We start from the raw sequence: 20,146 nt of genomic DNA, 5'->3' as shown, positions 1-20,146 counted from the left end.
TTGGGTCCTCCACAAACTGGCCCATAAAATTATCCTGCAATAAATTTAGGAATTTTCTCCCCTTTGTAGTTTTAGCCAGCCCCCGAAACCAATCTATATCTGGATAGTTAAAATCTCCCATTATTACCACTGTAGCTGCCCGGGCGGCCCTCTCTATTTGTTTATGCAGCCGACCTTATATCTCTTCAGTGATATTAGGGGGTCTGTAGATTACACCGAATACTATTTTTTCAGTATTTCCCTCCTTTTGTAATTCTACCCACAGTGATTCCACATCCTCAGAATCATCACAGGAATAGCAGCAAAGTGAAGGAGAAAATTCAAAATCTTCAAATTTGACACTAACATGTTCTTGTAGACCCATTTTTTTATTTTTCCAAGGGGTAAAAGGAGAAAAAGCCCCCCAAAATTTGTAACCCAATTTCTCTCGAGTAAGGAAATACCTCATATATGTATGTAAAGTGCTCTGTGGGTGCACTAGAGGGCTCAGAAGGGAAGGAGCGACAATGGGATTGTGTAGAGAAAATTTTGCTTAAATGGATTTTGGGGGGTATGTTGAATTTAGGAAGCCCCCATGGTGCCAGAACAGAAAAAAAAAACAAAAAAAAAACAAACAAACACATGGCACACTATTTTGGAAACTACACCCCTCAAGGAACGTAACAAGGGGTACAGTGAGCCTTAACACCCCACAGGTGTTTGACAACTTTTTGTTAAAGTGGGAGGTATAAATGAAAAAAAATATCCCACTAAAATGCTGGTTTTTCCCCAAATTTAGAATTTTTACAAGGGGTAACAGGAGAAACCCCATTTCTTCTGAGTATGGAAATACCCCATGTGGACGTAAAGCACTCTGTGGGCACACTATAATGCTCAGAATGATTTGGCTTTTGAAAAGCAAATCTTGCTGAAATGGTTTTTGCGGGGCATGTCGCATTTAGGAAGCCCCTATGGTGCAAGAAAAGAAAAAAATAATAATAAACTACACTCCTCAAGGCACGTAACAAGGGGTACAGTGAGCCTTAACACCCCACAGATGTTTGACGAATTTTCACTAAAGTTGGACATGAAAATGAAAAATTTTATTTTTTACACTAAATAGGAGATTGGAGAAAAAGACACCTCCCCCCCCCCCCCAATTTGTAACACTATTTCTTCTGAGTATGGAAATACCCCATATATGAATGTAAAGTGCTCTGCAGGCGCATTAGAGGGCTCAGAAGAGAAGGAGGGCCATTGGGCTTTTGGAGAGACAATTAGGTTGGAATGGAAGTCGGGGGCCATGTGCATTTACAAATCCCCCATGGTGCCAGAACAGTGGACCCCCCACATGTGACTGCATTTTAGAAACTAGAGCCCTCACGGAATGTAATAAGGGGCGCAGTGAGCATTTATACCTCACTGGTGTTTTACAGATCGTTGGAACAGTGGGCTGTGCAAATGAAAAATTTAATTTTTCATTTTCACGGAAGACTGTTCCAAAAATCTGTCAGACACCTGTGGTTGCTCCCTGCACCCCTAGTTACATTCCATGAGCGGTGCAGTTTCCAAAATGGGGTCACCTGTGGGGGGAGTCCACTGTTCTGGCAGCATGGGGGCCTTGTAAACAAACATGGCCTTCAATTCCAGCAAAATTCCTTCCAAAAGCCCAATGGCACTCATTCTCTTCTGAGCCCTGTAGTGAGCCCGCACAGCACTTTACATACACATTTGGGGTTTTTCCATACTCAGAAGAAATGGGCTGTAGGGGTGTAGTTTCCAAAATGGGGTCACATGTGTTTTTTTTTTTTTTTCAGAACTGCTGTAAAATCAGCCACCCCTGTGCAAATCACCAATTTAGGATTCAAATGTACATGGGGCTCTCTCACTCCTGAGCCTTGTTGCGCACCCGCAGATCACTTTACATCCACATATGGGGTATAGCTGTACTCAGGAGATATTGTGTTACAAATTTTCAGTGCCTTTTCTTTTTCCTCTTGTGAAAATGAAAAGTATGGGACATTTTTTTACACTAACATGCTGGTGCAGACCCCAGTATTTAATTTTCATAAGGGATAAAAGGAGAAAAAGACCCACAAAATTTGTAACACAATTCCTCCCGAGTATGGAAATACCCCATATGTGGCCCTAAACTGTTGCCGTGAAATACGACAGGGCTCCGAGGTGAGAGAGCGCAAGGTGCATTTGAGGCCTAAATTAGGGATTTGCATAGGGACAGACACAGATCCAAGCATTACACTTGTGTCTGCTGCCAAAAATACCCTATGCCAGTGTTTCCCAAACAAGGTGCCTCCAGCTGTTGCAAAACTCCCAGCATGCCTGGACAGTCAATGGCCATCCTCTGAAGCCTCTGTTTTGGAAATGCATATGTATATGTAGTATTTTACTTTTTATTTTGTGGTAGTGTAGTATAGCGTAGTTAGTGTTTTTAGGGTACATTCGCACAGGCAGGGGTTTACAGTGAGTTTCCTGCTGGGAGTTTGAGTTGCAGTGGAAAATTTGCCACACCTCAAACTTCCATTGGGAAACTAGCTGTAAACCCCCGCCCATGTGAATGTACCCTGTACGTTCACATTGTGTGTGTGTGTGGTGGTGGTGGGGGGGGGGGGGGTTACGGGCGCAAACCCACAGCTGTGGCAAAACTACAGCTCTAAACATGAACTGACCGACTGTACTGGGAGTTGTAGTTTTGCTACAGCTGGAGGCACACTGGCGGGAAAACAGTGAATTAGGTAACAGACTAACTCAGTGTTTACCCGCCAGTGTGCCTCCAGCTGTTGCAAAACTACAACTCCCACCATGTACTGACAGTCACTTGTTGTCGGCCATGCTGGTAGTTTTACAAGATATGGAGGGCCACAGTTTAGAGACCGCTGGCCAGTGATTTCCAAACTGTGGCCCTCCAGATCCTGCAAAACTACAAATCCCAGCATGCCCAGACAGCAAATGGCTGTCTGGGCATGCTGGGAGTTGTAGTTTTGCAACATCTGGAGGACTACAGTTTGGAGACAACTGTGTAGTGGTTTCTAAACTGCTGTCCTCTAGATCTTGCAAAATTACAACTCCCAGCATGCTCAGACAGGCATTGGCTGTCTGGGCATGCTGGGAGTTGTAGTTTTGCAACATCTGGAGGACCACAGTTTAAAAACCACTACACAGTGGTCTCTGCCACTGTGTAGTGGTTTCTAAACTGTGATCCCACCTGCCTGGGCATGCTGGGAGTTGTAGTTTTGCAACATCTGGAGGACTACAGTTTGGAGACCACTGTGTAGTGGTTTCTAAACTGTCGTCCTCCAGATCTTGTAAAACTACAACTCCCAGCAGGCCCAGACTGTCTGGACATGCTGAGAGTTGTAGTTTTGCATCTTGTAAGGGGAAGGGCACTTACCTCCGGCATCACGGATACTGGCATCGGACCTCCGGACACCCGCCGCTCCTGTCAATCCTGCGGTGGACCTGCCGATCCTGCCACGCACCCCCCACTCACCCGCCACCCCTGCACACCCGATCGCAGATCGGATTAATCAAATGGGGTGTCGGGGTGTCGGGCGGGAGTGGTCTCCCGCTGGACACCCCGGAACTTTAGCTAATTAACCCGATCAGTGTTAGTTTTCTACCTTGATATTGCTCTGTATTTTCTGCTTAGTCTCAGTCAGATTCACAGACTGGCAAGGGGCGTTCCCCAGCAGGCATGACATCATCCGAAGCCATACAGGGGAGAACTTCCTCCCTCATTCTGCTACCCACAGCCCAGAGCAATTCAGTGTGTGAGATGAGCTATGATTGGATAAGGCTGCACCCCCTCCCCCCCCCCCCCTCAGCATTTCCTGCTTTTGGACTTATGCCAAGCCAGCAAGAGTCTAAAGTCTATGCAAAAGATGGGGGAAAATGTGCTATGGAAAAGTAGGGAGACACCTAGTGGCAGCTTTTTTAAACACAAGACATAGAAAACTTCCTTTTTTAAGTACATTAGAAAGATTCTCTATTTACCATAAGGAGTGCAATAGCAAACATTATTGTAACCCCTTAAGGACCCGGGCTTTTTCCGTTTTTTCATTTTAAATTTTTCCTCCTTAACTTTAAAAAATCATAACTCTTAAAAATTTTCACCTAAAATTATATATAATGGCTTAATTTTTGCGTCACTAATTCTACTTTGTAATGTCATTTTACCCAAAAATCTACGGTGAAACGGGAAAAAAATCAATGTGCGGCAAAATTGGCAAAAAACACTATTTTGTAAGTTTTGGGGTCTTCTGTTTTTACGTAGTACATTTTTTGTCAAACATGATACCTTATCTTTATTCTGTAGGTCCATACGGTTAAAATGATACTGTCACGATTCGGCTAGCTGGTTGTGGATCCTCTGTGTCAGCGAGGGATTGGCGTGGACCGTGCCGGTGGACCGGTTCTAAGATGCTACTGGTATTCACCAGAGCCCGCCGCAAAGCGGGATGGTCTTGCTGAGGCAGTAGCAACCAGGTCGTATCCACTAGCAACGGCTAAACCTCGCTGACTGCTGAGAAGGCGTGGAACAGAAGGACTAGGCAGAGACAAGGTCAGACGTAGCAGAAGGTCGGGGCAGGCGGCAAGGTTCGTAGACAATATGGCAATAGCAGGAGGTCAGGAACACAGTATGGACAAACACAGTAATAGCTTTCTCAAGGCACTAAGGCAACAAGATCCGGCGAGGGAGTGCAGGGGAAGTGAGGTATAAGTAGGGAGTGCACAGTTGCAAGCTAATCAAGGTGATTGGGCCAGGCACCATCATTGGTGCACTGGCCCTTTAAATCTCAGAGCGCTGGCGCGCGCGCGCCCTAGAGAGCGGAGCCGCGCGCGCCAGAGCATGACAGCCGGGGACCGGGACAGGTAAGTGACCTGGGATGCGATTCGCGGGCGGGCGCGTCCCGCTATGCGAATCGCATCCCCGCCGGCCATGTCAGTGCAGCGCTCCCGGTCAGCGGGTCTGACCGGGGCGGTGCAGGGAGAGAAACGCCGCGAGCGCTTCGGGGAGGAGCAGGGACCCGGAGCGCTCGGCGTAACAGATACCCTACTTGTATAGGTTGGAATTTGTATCACTTCCGAAAAAAATCATGAATACATGCAGAAAAATTTATACGTTTAAAATGGTAATCTTTTGACCCCTATAACTTTTTATTTTTCTGTGTTCAGGGCGCTTTGAGGACTCATTTTTTGCGCCGTCATCTGAAGTTTTTAGCGGTACCATTTTTGTTCTGATCAAACTTTTTGATCACTTTTTATTCACTTTTTTGGGGTATAAAAAGTGATCAAAAATGCGCTATTTTGGACTTTGGAATTTTTTTACGCGTACGCCATTGAAGGAGCGGTTTAAAAAGCGGTATATTTTTATAATTCGGACATTTCCGCACTCGGCGATACCATATATGTTTATTTTTATTATTATTTACATAATGTTTTTTTTATTTTTGGAAATGCCGGGTGACAAACTTTTATTAGGGGAAGGGATAATTGAAAGGGTTAATGATTTTTTTACACTTTTCTTATGCAATATTATAGCTCCTATAGGGGGCTATAACATTGCATGTACTGATCTTTTACACTGATTGATCCATCTCCATAGGAATGGATCAATCAGTGTTTTCGGCGATTGAATGCTCAAGCCTGGATCTCAGGCTTGAAGCATTCATTCGGCGATTGGACAGCGCAGGAGAAGGTAAGAAGACCTCCTCCTGTGCTACAGCTGTTCGGGATGCCGTGATTATACCGCGGCGATCCCGAACAGCTCCCTGAGCTAGCCGGGCAGTTTTACTTTCGTTTTTAGCCGCGCGGCTCAGCTTTGAGCGTGCGGCTAAAGGGTTAATAGCGCGCGGCACAGCGATCAGTGCCGCGCGCTATTAGAGGCGGGTCCCGGCTTCACTATGACGCCGGGCCCGCCGCGATATGATGCGGGGTCACCGTGTGACCCCGCGTTATATCGCAGGACCGGGACTCATGACGTACGCATACGTCATGGGTCCTTAAGAGGTTAATGAGAGTGACCCTTTAACTGTCTTATTTCTAGAAACTTATAATATGGAACAACTGTTAAAGGGGTAATCCAGTGGAATTTTTCTTTTTAAATCAACTGGTGCCAAAAAGTTAAACAGATTTGTAAATGACATCTATTTTTAAAAATCTTTATCCTTCCAGCTGCTGTATGCTCCACAGGAAGTTGTATTTCTTTCTGAAATTATTTTCAGTCTGACCACAGTGCTCTTTGCTGACACCTCTGTCCATGTCAGGAACTGTCCAGGGTGGGAGCAAATCCCCATAGCAAACCTATCCTGCTCTGGACAGTTCCTGATGTGGACAGGGGCAGCAGCAGAGAGCATTGTGATCGGACAGCAAAGAACAATACAACTTCCTCTGGAACATACAGCAGCTGATAAGTACTGGAAGGATTAAGATTTTTAAATAAAAGTTGTTTTCCACCATTGGACCCCTTTAACCACCTAAATTGAGTCCTGTGATTTCAGTACAATCTGAATATGCTGTTTCCATTTTACTTTATTGTTTTTTATTAAAATAAATGCTGTTAAATTGGGAAATAGCAGACATTAAAGTTTGGAGGTTTGTCTATGGCCCCATTCCTATTATGTATCTTTATGTTGTACAGAACACATATCATGCTGTGTTGGACTTTTATCCAATAATATTTGGAATCAGTTGGGCCAATTCCTCTTTTTATTTCCATCGCTGTTATTTCTAGGTGGCAGGGACAAAGGTCCCCTATTTCTTCCTGCCCTTGAACAGCATTCCTCAAAGAGGGACCAATTAATGAGATGTCCCAGCCTTTCTGAGGCTTGGCATAAATTGGGCGCCCCAAGGATGTACCTCTCTCATCATCGCCTGATTTATCCCTCGCTCTGTAGCTTTCTGCTGAGCTGCAAGACAAGAGGAGGAAATGTCCATTAGTTTTAGACAGAGACAGATCTCCTGAGCCAGCACAGAGCTGGGGACGCACATATTGGGAATAGCCACAGTGATAAGAGCAGAGCAAGATCATTACAAGCCGAATGCATGCAAATAACTCACTGCTCTATTTGCCTGTCTCTCTTGTCTTTCCCTCTACATATATATCACAAGGTCAGGATATGGCATAGGATTCTCTCCACTTCTTTCATTATTCTGTTTCACCAATTAATGCAGTTCTTGCCAATTGTTGAATGGTCACTTGCTGAGGCTTTTGCAAAGGCAGATTATTTTTAGACCCCTGCAACTCAGTAGGACAGTTCAGGAATGTAATATATGATAAGAGCTACTGTATATTCGAAAAGCTGAGAGAAAAGACTTTTTTTCTCTGCATTGTTAGAGATTATGCTACAAAATCGCTGTGTATTGTAATACTTTCTACTTATATATAATAGTTGCTAAAATGTTATTAATGTTACAAGGAAATGTTAGTCAAAAGTGTTGGGTCCCATTCACACTGTGGTATTTCTGTGCAGAATTTCTGTTTCATAAAGTTACCATTGTTTTTAATAGGATTTCCGTTGATCTGTTCACACTGGAATTACAATATTTAGATTGCTTTTACAGTGCATTGCATTTGGTTTTGTTTTGCAGTGTACTGTCTTATCTACTAGTATAGTCTGTAGGTTTTACACAACACAGAGGCAATGGCAAATGATTCTCCTGCAATTACATGATTGGTCCCAAAAAAGTGGCTGTCTAGATGCTGCTGTCAGCCTTAACAGCAGCATCTAAATGGTTTATTGAACCATCATTGGAGATAGCACTGATGGCAATCACTAAACACAGCTGTAGCAGAGAATTACCGGGTATGGAGGCAATACGGCTCCTGAGCCCTTTTCCTACATTCTTAACACTGCTGTGTCATAAATGTATGACACAGAGCACTAAAGGATTAAAAAAAAAAAAGTTATGTAATTTTGTAGTCCCTCATACCACTTCCATTATGCCCCCAGCCGCAATTATTAAACATAGAAATGTTACTATTTGGTGGCATATCTGCACTTTTTTCCCCCAAAAGTTAGAAAGGCATGAACTTTATTTCTGAAACAGGTGTGAATGCTATGCTTATGCATGAATTCAAAGAGTTCAGCCAACACAAATTGTCAAGTAGAGTTGAGCACAATAAATCCACAGGATAGAATCAGGAAGATTCCACAAAACTCCCCAATAGGGCAAACAACCATTTTCCTTTAAAGGGGTATTCCAGGAAAAAACTTTTTTTTTTATATATATATATATATATCAACTGGTGCCAGAAAGTTAAACAGATTTGTAAGTTACTTCTATTAAAAAATCTTAATCCTTTCAATAATTATCAGCTGCCTAAGCTGAGTTGTAGTTTTCTGTCTGGCAACAGTGCTCTCTGCTGACATCTCTGTCTGTCTAGGGAACTGCACAGAGTAGAAGAGGTTTGCTATGGGGATTTGCTTGCTATGTTCCTGAGACACGTGTCATAAGAGAGCACTTAGACAGAAAAGAACCACTCAACTTTAGCAGCTCATAAGTACTGAAATGATTAAGATTTTTTTAATAGAAGTAATTTACAAATATGTTTAACTTTCTGGAGCCAGTTGATATATAATTTTTTTTTTTTTCCTAGATAACCCCTTTATAGGTCCCTAGATGCTGATGTGACATACCATGGGTGTCTCTCAATCCATTTAGAACTATTCCACATAGCATCACACATAAAAAAAAGGTATACAGCATGGTGTACTTCGGTGTCTTATGGGAGACATGTGCTACTATATGCCTTTACAGTGGCAAATGTTACATCCTTCCATCGAAGGACTATGTGTGATAAATGTGGCCGATTTCTCCTTACTTTTCTTTCAGCAAAGCAATCTTAACGGGGGAAGGGGGGTTTCCAAGTGATTAATGATGTTTGGCTGACTTCAGTGTGTATGATCCGCTATATCTCTATTCCAGTCTCTTTTACTAGTCAACATGTCTTCTTATGCCTTTGCACGCACAGCCTATCGGTAACAAATAGAACTTTCTTCACATACCTGACAGATTCACTGAACTTGTTTAATGCGGTCAGATATTCTTTGACCTTGGCTCTCAAGGCATAAAGAAGGAATGTTTCTATCAAATGCTTGTATAAAAAAACAAATAAAAAGAAAAAGAAAAATAGCCACCACAACTAACTAATACACGGGTGCACGCTGCTGTGGCAAATACAGAGTACAGTGACCCCCCGACCTACAATGGCCCCAACATATGATCAAATCGACATACGATGGCCTCTCAGAGGCCATCGCATGTTGATGTCAGCATCGACATACGATGCTTTTTAATGTCGGGGCCATCACATTAAGTGCTATCCGGCAGCGCAAAATGCTTAAGCTGCTGCCGGATAGCAGCTTAATGTTCCCCGTGTGGTGCAGTAAGTATTACTTACCCCTCCACGATGTTCCGGGGTGCCCTCCAGGTCCAGTGCTGGTCTTCCGGTGTCTTCTCGGCCCTCTCCGGTGACGTCAATACGCTGCTGCGCACATCATCCAATAGGAATGGCGCATGCAGCGGCGTAATGATGTCCCTACGCAGGCCCAGTAAGGCCTTGAGGAAGACAGCGGAGGACCGGAGAAGACCAGGAGAGCCCAGCAGAGGACAGGAGATGACCAGGCGAGCCCAACGGAGGCCCGGGGTCACCATCGGGAGCGACGGGGACACCATCGCGAGCGGCGGGGACAGGTGAGTACAGCTTCCTATACTATACATTGCATGAATCCCTCAACATACGATGGATTCGACAAACGATGGCTCGTTTGGAACAAATTACCATCGTATGTTGAGGGACTCCTTATAATTCATTTTATAGTATTCAGAATGACAGGGAATTATTGTAGACTTCAGCAATAGGGTTTAGAGGAATATAGCATAGAGGTACTCTGCCCCTAGACTTCTTATCCATGATTGCTGAGGTCCCACCACTGGGACCCCCCACGATCTCCCTGAGGCACCTGGCATTTCTTTAGAATTCCGGCTGCGGCGCCAGAGGCTTGTGACGTCACGAGGGGGTTTTGGGCTGTGACAGCAGCAGAGATCGCGCCGTGGGGGGGGGAGGGTCCCAGCAGCGGGGGATGAGATGTCTAGGGGCAGAGTACCCCTTTTAAGGCCCTTTTCACGCTGCAGTGCCTAGGAAAGGTATATGTTGAGGAACTCCCCAAAATATACCCCCAATGTATCTCTGTGATAGATGCCAGGTAGGCAGCAGGTGCCAACCAGAAGCTGGTTGTTGAGGTTTCAGGACCAATTGGGTGCTCGTGGCATCCAAAGGCTTTTAATGACTATTCCATGTGCTTTGCAAATGCCAATAGTCAGTTATGACTAGTGAAATCTATTAGAAAAGTCAGAATAATCATCAGTCCTTAAAGCATGGACCTTCCTCAAGCATCCATCATACATAGACTCCAGTGTATATTGCTTAACGTGTTTATTTTTCTGGATCATGTTCTGTGGAATAACACAGAAGTCTGCATTATTTCATCCAGCAAATTAATGGAAACCCCGACAGGAGAAGCTAGAATGGAGGCTAGAATGACACTCTTTCAAACCTCGATTCGTTGATGGGTTCTAAGGATACATTTGCAATTTGATGCATAAGGCAAATCAGCCAAAGATGTTCACTTTTGTAAGGGATTTGCAGGTGTTGTAAGCAAAATGTTATGTTTTCATCCAAATTATATAAGGCCAAAGCCTAGTTGGCTCTGAATAAAGGATACTTTGAACCAGAAAAGTAAAAGGTGGAATCTCTGTATTTATGGGACTCTTTTACACAAGTTACAGAGGTAAGAACTTGCTATGTGGAACCTGCTAACAGTTAGGGTCTGTTCCTTCAGATTAGAAATTCTATGTCAAACTAAGCAAACTTCAGAAACTTCAAAAAGATGTTTACAAGCGGATGCAAACTTCGTCCTCACTCACATTACTGTAACTTGTTTTACATAATGTGCCCTTCTATGTTCAAAAATTTTCAAAAGTATTTGAAAAGTTTGTTCCCTCAAATGGTTTCACCAAGGTGTTTTTCTTGAGGGCTTCACAGGGATATATCAGATGAAGTTAAAAAGGAAAATATTTTGCAAGCTGTCTGAATGGGACAGAGGTTTGTGGAGGCAGGAAACCAAAGATTAGGACTTCCTGTTGGAGATCTGAGAGCAGAAAATAGGACAATTCTATATATTCACTCAACCTCAAGCATCGAGGGAGTGTGTAAGGTAGAGACCGTGCATTTATAGATCTAAAATATTTAACTAGTGCTTTACTGGAAAAGAAAGATTGTATGTGTTTTTCTATTTGTACTGCATAGTATGCCGAAACACACAAAAAGTTATAACCATAAAAAAGAAAATAAATGTTAACTACTTGTCTACTGTATAAAGTCATTATACCTGGGCAATACTGCAATAGGATTAGTGCACCCTGCTACACAATAGAGACCCTCACTAATGGCAGGCAATAGAATTCATCAAAATTAGGATGTATTTTACTCCACAATCAGGCTAGATTTGGGATGGGGTTTTGTTTTTATAGATCTGAAATTTCTGATGTCAGTGGTCCACATGCAGAACAACAAATGACCCAAGGTCTAGCCAACGTCAAAAAGAACCCTTTTAGGCTATGTTCACACTGTGGAATGTCCACCAACAGCGGAGCATCGGAAGAACATGTTTGCTCTAGGACTGCTCGGAAATGTGTTCATAGATGGCAATGCATTTCTGTGCATATTCCGCAGAAACATTGAACATGTTCAATGTTTTTGCGGACACCAGAATAAGAATTTCCCCACCAGAGACATCTGTCACAGAAATTCTGCCGTCTGCTCAGTGCAGCAGAATCTTTTGCACACAAAAAATTCTATTAGATTGGAACTCATGCAACTCAATCACTCATAGCTGCATCGTTCGTGCTTGCCTTTACTTTCATTCTCTTTCACCACATTACTTAGGAGACTGCTAAAGTGTGCACTAGTTCTCTTGACAATTAAAGGCATGCCTGTTGCCTAGTAAGTACAAGTCCTGATGCAAGGATCAGATATCCCTTCAGCATTCTTTCCAAGGTGTATATAGCAGGTCTAACAGAGTTAAGATTCATAAGGACTCTGAATCTAGTTTTGCCTCAAGTCGAACTAGTGCCTCACCAGATAACTTAGGGGAATGTCTCCTGGATACACTTCTCTGAGTTCCCGGTCACAGTTTTCCATAAAAGTAATTGGAGTCAAATTCTACAGTTTTTTTTTGCCAAGGTTAAGAAAGGAAGGGATCCCGGCATCAGCTTATTTTTTTTCAAATGCCTTTTAAGTCTTTATTTCATCATAGCAGTAGGCAAGACGCATTTCGGCTATTCACCTTTTTCAACTGCGATTAAAGAAGGCGAATAGCTGAAACGCGGCTTGCGTACTGCTATGATGAAATAAAGACTTAAAAAGCATTTGAAAAAAAATAAGCTGGTGCCGGGATTCCTTCCTTTCTTCATCTGTATATCCACGGGCACAGCCACAACTCTAGTGTCGCCACCTCCAGCTATAACTTTTTGACAAGGTTAACCCCCTGCTAAAAATTCTTCTTCAAGAAATTGACCCACTCATGTGCTTCCGAGAGTTATGGGAATCTGTCTACATATAACAAGTGCAAGTACAAGTGCAAGAAAGTATCAAAAGAAACAGTGATTAGAATTTTGCTTCTCCTCTGCCTAAAGCTGTATTACCAAGCTGTATGTCAAGTGCCTGTACTGTATTAAACTACATCAAGCATTAAATAAAGTTTACCGTTATTCACTAAACCCCTGGCCATCAGGAGTCTTTTTTTTCTGGACTTTATGTAAGGGAACAGCTCCTATTAAAAATATGTGTGAGACATCGAGGGGCTTCAGTTTGAAAGCACTTACCCACGTGACACTTACAACAGGGATTACTACCCTCACCTAAACCCCGTCCTTTAACCCCTTAAATGGGCACTGTCATTAAACATGATTTTTTTTTATATTTGAGTCTTTATGCCAAATAAATAACTTTTGTAATTGGCTTCCATAAAAAAAACAAAAAAAATTAAAAAATAAAATTCTGCTGTATACTTCTGGCCACCAGGGGTCTCCCTCCCTGGCCAGGACACATTCTGTCTGGTCAAAATCTCAGATTTTGGTCTCCTGCCTGTAATGGCAGGAGACCAAACTCAGGAAGTGTTTCTCTGCACTGAGCTTGATAGACAGCTGCAAAGAGCCTCACTGAAAGCAGCTGCACTGACTAAAAGTTGAACAGAGCCTCACTGAAATATACACAGACTGAAAGCTGCTGCACAGAGCTAGAGGTCTTCTATTTATCACAGCACTGCAATGATGTGAGGACAGAAGTGGTCTCCCAGCAGGCTTCAGTGATGTCATGCCTGCTCAGAAAGGCCCACTTTCTTCTGCTGGGAGATTTTATTATGTGAGCAAGAATAAAAGGAATTATGCAGAGTTTTTTAAAGCTCTGAAAAAGGGTGGGGGGAGTGTTAGGAGTAGTTAGGGAACATACCCTGAGTTAGTTTAAAAAAGTTTGTGGTGGACCAACAGTGTATGGCAGGACCACCGGTGTAGCAGTGTAGGTGGTGGGGCCAGATGTTATTAACCCCGGGGGGCAAGATGTTATTAACCCCTAGTGTTCATGATGCCAGAGTTGTTTTTGGTACCAGAACCACATGAACTGTATCTCCACTATTCCAATGGCTAGTTAAGGAAAGGAGAGTCCACAACCAGTTAGGGTTTAATGGAGGCTTTACTGAGTTTAAGATAGATATTATTATCTTCACAGCTAGGCCAGATTCCCAGAGAGGTGGCCAGGAACTCAGAAGACCTCGAAGCTTGCTGGGACCAATTATACTTGTAATAGACTTGAGACAATTATCTTGAGGCTTGACTATATGCAGGACTTGACTACTTGCAGTGACAGCAGACAAAGACTTTTGACTTACTAGAATGACTGTATCTTTGTGGCCTTCCAGGTAGCTTGTCACTTGCACTGAGATCTCTGGTGCTAACTGTTCCTCAGCAAAGATCATAAGATAGTGAATTGTAATGGCCGCCCCTTTATATAGTGGGGGGCTGAACTAAAGCCCATTGGTCAAGCTGTGGGTCATAGGTTAAGCTGGTGGTCTCTGGGAGAACATCTGGCAACAAATCATGTGACTCCATAACATAACATGTGACAGACTTACAGGTCCTTGAGACAACCTCTCACAGGTCTTCTGCTCTATCTATAAATTAGGATCCTGTCTATATATTAAAGCAGTATACAAAACATTCTGGAAACAACAGGGGAAGACCTTGCAGGGGAACCCCCAGGTCACTGAGGGTCTCAACCTGACAGGGCCTAAGGGTAGTACATACTATGGACATTACAAGTTTATTTAGTACTCTTTAAGGATGCTGCCTGTTTTTACCTTAATGACCTAGTATAATTTTTCAAATCTGGCCTGTGTCTCTTTAACCCCTAAGGACTCACCGTTTTTCCATTTTAATTTTTTCCTCATCACCTTCTAAAAATCATAATGCTTTAAATTTTGAATATAAAATACCAAATGATGGTTTATTTTTTGCGCCACCAATTCTACTTTGCAGTGATATTAGTAATTTTACCAAAAATTCCACGGCGAAATGGAAAAAAAAAAATCATTGTGCGCCAAAATTTAAGAAAAAATGCCATTTTGTAAATTTTGGGGACTTCCGTTTCTACGCAGTGCATTTTTTGGTAAAAATGACACCTTATCTTTATTCTGTAAGTCCATATGGTTAAAATGACACCCTACTTATATAGGTTTGATTTTGTCGCACTTCTGAAAAAAATCATAACTACATGCATGAAAATGTATACATTTAAAATTGTCATCTTCTGACCTCTATAACGTTTTTATTTTTCTGCATACGGGCCAGTATGAGGGCTCATTTTTTGCGCCGTATTCTGAAGTTTTTATCGGTACCATTTTTTTATTGATCAGACTTTTTGATCGCTTTTTATTCATTTTTTTATGATATAAAAAGTGACCAAAAATGTGCTATTTTGGACTTAGGAATTTTTTTGCGTGTACGCCATTGACCGTGCGCTTTAATTAATGATATATTTTTATAGATCGGACATTTAAGCACACGGCGATACCACATATGTTTATTTTTATTTACACAGTTTTTTTTTTTTATGGGATAAGGGGGGTGATTCAAACTTTTATTAGGGAAGGGGTTAAATGACCTTTGTTAACTTTTTTTTCACTTTTTCTTGCAGTGCTATAGCTCCCATTGGGACCTATAACACTGCACACACTGATCTCCTATGCTGATCCCTGCAGAGCCATAGCTCTGCATGGATCAGCGAGAAAGGGGCTCGATTGCTCAAGCCTGTAGCTCAGGCTTGGAGCAATCAAACCCCGATCGGACACCGCGGAGACAGGTAAGGAGACCTCCGCCTGTGTCCCAGCTGATCGGAACATCACAATTTTATTGTGATGTCCCGATCAGCCCGACTGAGCTGCCGGGAAGCGTTTAGTTTCACTTTCAGACGCGGCAGTCAACTTTGACGGCGTGACCCCGTTTTAAACATCGGGAGCTGGGCTCAGGACGTACCGGTACGTCCTGAGTCCTTAAGGCGTTAAAGGGGTACTCCGGTTCTAATACATCTTATCTCCTATCCAAAGGATAGGGGATAAGATGTATTAGGGCCTGAGTTTCCCTTTAAGTGGTAATACCTCTGACATGCTCTAACTTAGCAACGCAATTCTGAGATTGGTTTTTTTTGGGACATATTGTAGGTTATAATAGTGGTAAATCTTTATTGATTTATGCAACTCCAAAATATTGTGAAAAATTTGAAACTTTCGGGCTTTTTTTAATTTATTTTTTTTAACAATTTTATTATGGCATTCACTATTTGCCAAAAATGTCGATACCCAATTTTTCCTTTTCTCAACAAAATCCTTTTTTCCCTTTTTTTTGTGTTGTCATGTTCTGACAGCCAAACCTTTTTTATTTTTCATCCAACCACATAGTGTGAGGGCTTATTTATTGGTGGCACAAGCTGAACTTTTTTATTAGTACCATTTTTATGATTCATGCTACCTTCTGATTTTGTTAGTTTTTATTGTTGTTTTTTTTCACTGTGCGGGATACCATATTTTTCGCCCTATAGGACGCACCGGCGTATAAGACGCACCCAATTTATAGGTGCAAAATCTAAAAAAAATTAAGATTTTGAACCCAATAGTGGTCTACAACCTGCGGACCTCCAAATGACCAAGGAAAACAACTATGGAGGATGACAGAAGAATTCTTTCCCTGGTAATGAAATCCCCTTCACAACAGTTGGCCAGATCAAGAACACTCTTCAGGAGGTAGGTGTATGTGTGTCAAAGTCAACAATCAAGAGAAGACTTCATCAGAGTGAATACAGAGGGTTCACCACAAGATGGAAACCATTGGTGAGCCTCAAAAACCGGAAGGCCAGATTAGAGTTACCGAACAACATCTAAAAAAGTCTTCACAGTTCTGGAACAACATCTTATGGACAGATGAGACCAAGATCAACTTGTACCAGAGTGATGGAAAGAGAAGAGTATGGAGAAGGAAAGGAATATGATCCTAAGCATGCCAACTCATCAGTGAAGCATGGTGGTGGTAGTGTCATGGTATAGCGGGGATGTATGGCTGCCAATGGAACTGCTTCTCTTGTATTTATTGATGATGTAACTGCTGACAAAAGCAGCATGATGAATTCTGAAGTGTTTTGGGCAATATTATCTGCTCATATTCAGCAAAATGCTTCAGAACTCATTGGACGGCGCTTCACAAGACAATGACCCAAAGCATACTGCAAAAGCAACCAAATAGTTTTTAAGGGAAGTAAGTGGAATGTTATGCAATGGCCAAGTCAATCACCTGACCTGAATCCGATTGAGCATTTCACTTGCTGAAGACAAAGCTGAAGGGAAAATGCCCCAAGAACAAGCAGGAACTGAATACAGTTGCAGTAGAGGCCTGGCAGAGCATCACCAGGGATGAAACCCAATGTCTGGTGATGTCTATGTGTTCCAGACTTCAGGCTGTAATTGACTGCAAAGGATTTGCAACCAAGTATTAAAAATTGAACATTTTATTTATGACTATTATTCTGTCCCATTACTTTTGGTTCCTTAACAAGTGGGAGGCACATATGCAAACTGTTGTAATTCCTACACCGCTCACCTGATTTGCATGTGAATACGCTCAATTTAAAGCTGACAGTCTGCAGTTAAAGCACATCTTGTTTGTTTCATTTCAAATCCATTGTGGTGGTTTATAGAGCCAAAAATGTTAGAATTTTTTCATGTCCGAATATTTATGGACCTGACTGAATGTATAGGTTTGGGCGTTTTTTTTTTTTTTTTCTTTGGGAGGGGGGGGGGGGGGGTGATGATATAGGTTTTTTTTGGGAAAGGAGAATTTTGCTTTTATATTTTACACTTTTTACAGGTTATACTATGCTGCAGTACATCTGTAGTGCAGCACAATATACCTATCAGTATACACTGACATGCTGCCTGTGCGATCCAGCCTATGGCTGGACATCACAAGCTGCCATACTAGGCAGGCAGGAGAGTATCAATTGGCCTCCTGCTGCCATCGCAACCAATGCGATCTGTGATCACATCGGGAAATCGCCGTTGTTGAACATGGGGGCCCTCTTCCCCATGTCAAACCCAAAAGTTATGTGATCTTGACTGATCATGGCATCTATGGCATTAATGCTGCCGAGATCAGCGCAATCTCAGTCTAGGTAGCTGCGGCAGAACCCCTGCTGTGATTGACATCCGGGTCCTACCTGTGATCTCCTGCAGCGCATCCCGCTGAGCAGGGTATCACCAGGACATATTATATATCCAGTTGCACTAACATGTTAGCAACTAGGACATATGCATACGTCCTATGGAGGGAAGGGGTTAATTACCCCTGGATGCCACACAACTTGTGCAGATAAACAGGAGCCTGTTAGGAAATGGTCCCAATATAACTTCCTACTATCTAACAATGTGAGGGATTGAAGCAACAAATTACATGGGAAAAATACCGGTAGATTGTTAGAAAGATTAAGAGGGTTACTTATTATAAACTATTGGAGTCTAAGGGATGTAAATACCGCTCTTGCACACCAGACTTCAGAGTTCTGTGTCTATTCCTGATTTAAAATGAATGACAAATGTTTTTGTAATGTATACAATTATGGCTCATGACATTTGCAAAATGTACATTGAGGGACCACTTAAGAATCTGACTTCTAAAATAATACACTAAAATACAGTGCATTAGTCAAATACATTAGACAAACAAACCAGGCCAAAGTGAGTACTATTACGTTCTCTCAATTTCTGCATGTACTGGATCTGACAGGAAAGCAATAGGCATTACAGTGGCTCATTGGTGAGCACTGTTGCCTGGCAGTGTTGGGGACATCTGCATTGAGTTTTCTATGTTCTCCCCATGTTTGCGTGGGTTATCTCCCACACTCCAAAACCATACTCACAATGCGCAGACTTATCAATCTGCCTGAGACAAAACTGTGTCTGCTTTATCAATATTAAAATATCGCAACTCAATAATTCCACTCAACACAACTTTTTAGTTCTCAAGTATCTCTGGTAAAAATGAAAGCTGAGCTCTGATTGGTTTCTATGGGTAAATCAGATATATTTTTGACATACTAATTGATAATTCTGGGCCAATATAACCACCAATATGTACCACAAGATTTCCTTGCAGAACTACAACCAAAAGGTGTGTAACTAACTTTACAATTCCATCTGTCTGCACCAAAAAATGAAGCAACTTTGCAAATACGAGGAAATCTCTTTAAGGAGAACACCCAAAATTGAAAGTAATCTTCTATGGGGTGCTGTTCTCAAAGAAAATGGCAACTATGCAAAATGTATGATGGACTGAAAATCTGAAACATAAATCTGTTCTGCATAAGGGAGTACTCTAATTAAAAGTTTAAATCACCCCCCCTTATCCCAAATTCCATATAAAATATGTAACCATAATAAAAATAAACATATGTGGTATCGCCGCGTGCGTAAATGTCCAAAATATAAAAATATATAATTAATTAAACTGCACGGTCAATAGCGTAAATGAGCCCTCATACCGCCCTGTACATGGGGGAAAAAAAAGAGATAGTGGATCAGAGGATGACAATTTTAAACAAATTAATTTTCCTGCATGTAGTTATGATTTTTCCCAGAAGTACGACAAAATCAAACCTATATAAGTAGGGTATTATTTTAATCAAACGGACCTACAGAATAAAGGTGTCATTTTTATTGAATGTACTAGGTAGAAACAGAAGCCCCCAAAATTTACAAAATTGAGTTTTTTCTTCAATTTTGTCGTGCACTGATTTTTTGGGGGTTTTGCCGTAGATTTTTGGGTAAAATGACTGATGTCCTTGCAAAGTAGAATTGGTGGCACAAAAAATAAGCCATGATGTGGATTTTTAGGTGCAAAATTTTAAGAGTTCTGATTTTTAAAAAGTAAGGAGGAAAAAAGGAAAGTGCAAAAATGGAAAAACGCTCGGTCTTTAAGGGGTTGAAGGTGTTTTTAGGGACTGCAAAACAAATGACCTATCATTAGCATATTCCATCAATATCAGACGATTGAGGTTCCAACTCCCAGCACACCGGCTGATCAGCTGACTCTACAGGCCACAGCACTTCATCAAGTACCACATCCCCTTTAATGTTTACCAGGCACAAATCTGTACTTTTTTGTAGTGGCTGTGCATGGTTGTACAGCTTAGTCCAAGTCACCAACATAGGACTGTGTTGCAGATAGCTGAAGTACTGAGCAGCCTTTGAAAAGGGAAAGAAAACTTAAATTTTTATGATTTTAACTATCTCCACTCAATACCCTATAATTAGAATGTGAAAACAGAATGTTATACATGTTTACATTCTTTATTAAAAGGGTATACAAAAATTATGTAATGGACATAACTATTCAGACCCTTTACTCTGTACTTAGTTCAAGCACCTTTGACACAGATAAAAGCCTCCAGCCCTCTTGTATTTAATGCCACAAGGTTTGCATTTCTTCTCTGCAGGTCAGGTTGGTTGGAGACAGTCAGTGGAAAGCCATTTTTAGGTATCTACAGAAT

The sequence above is a fragment of the Hyla sarda genome, chromosome 2, assembly GCF_029499605.1.
Source record: "Hyla sarda isolate aHylSar1 chromosome 2, aHylSar1.hap1, whole genome shotgun sequence".
Taxonomy (NCBI): Eukaryota; Metazoa; Chordata; class Amphibia; order Anura; family Hylidae; genus Hyla; species Hyla sarda.
Note: the sequence above shows the minus strand (reverse complement) of the source record.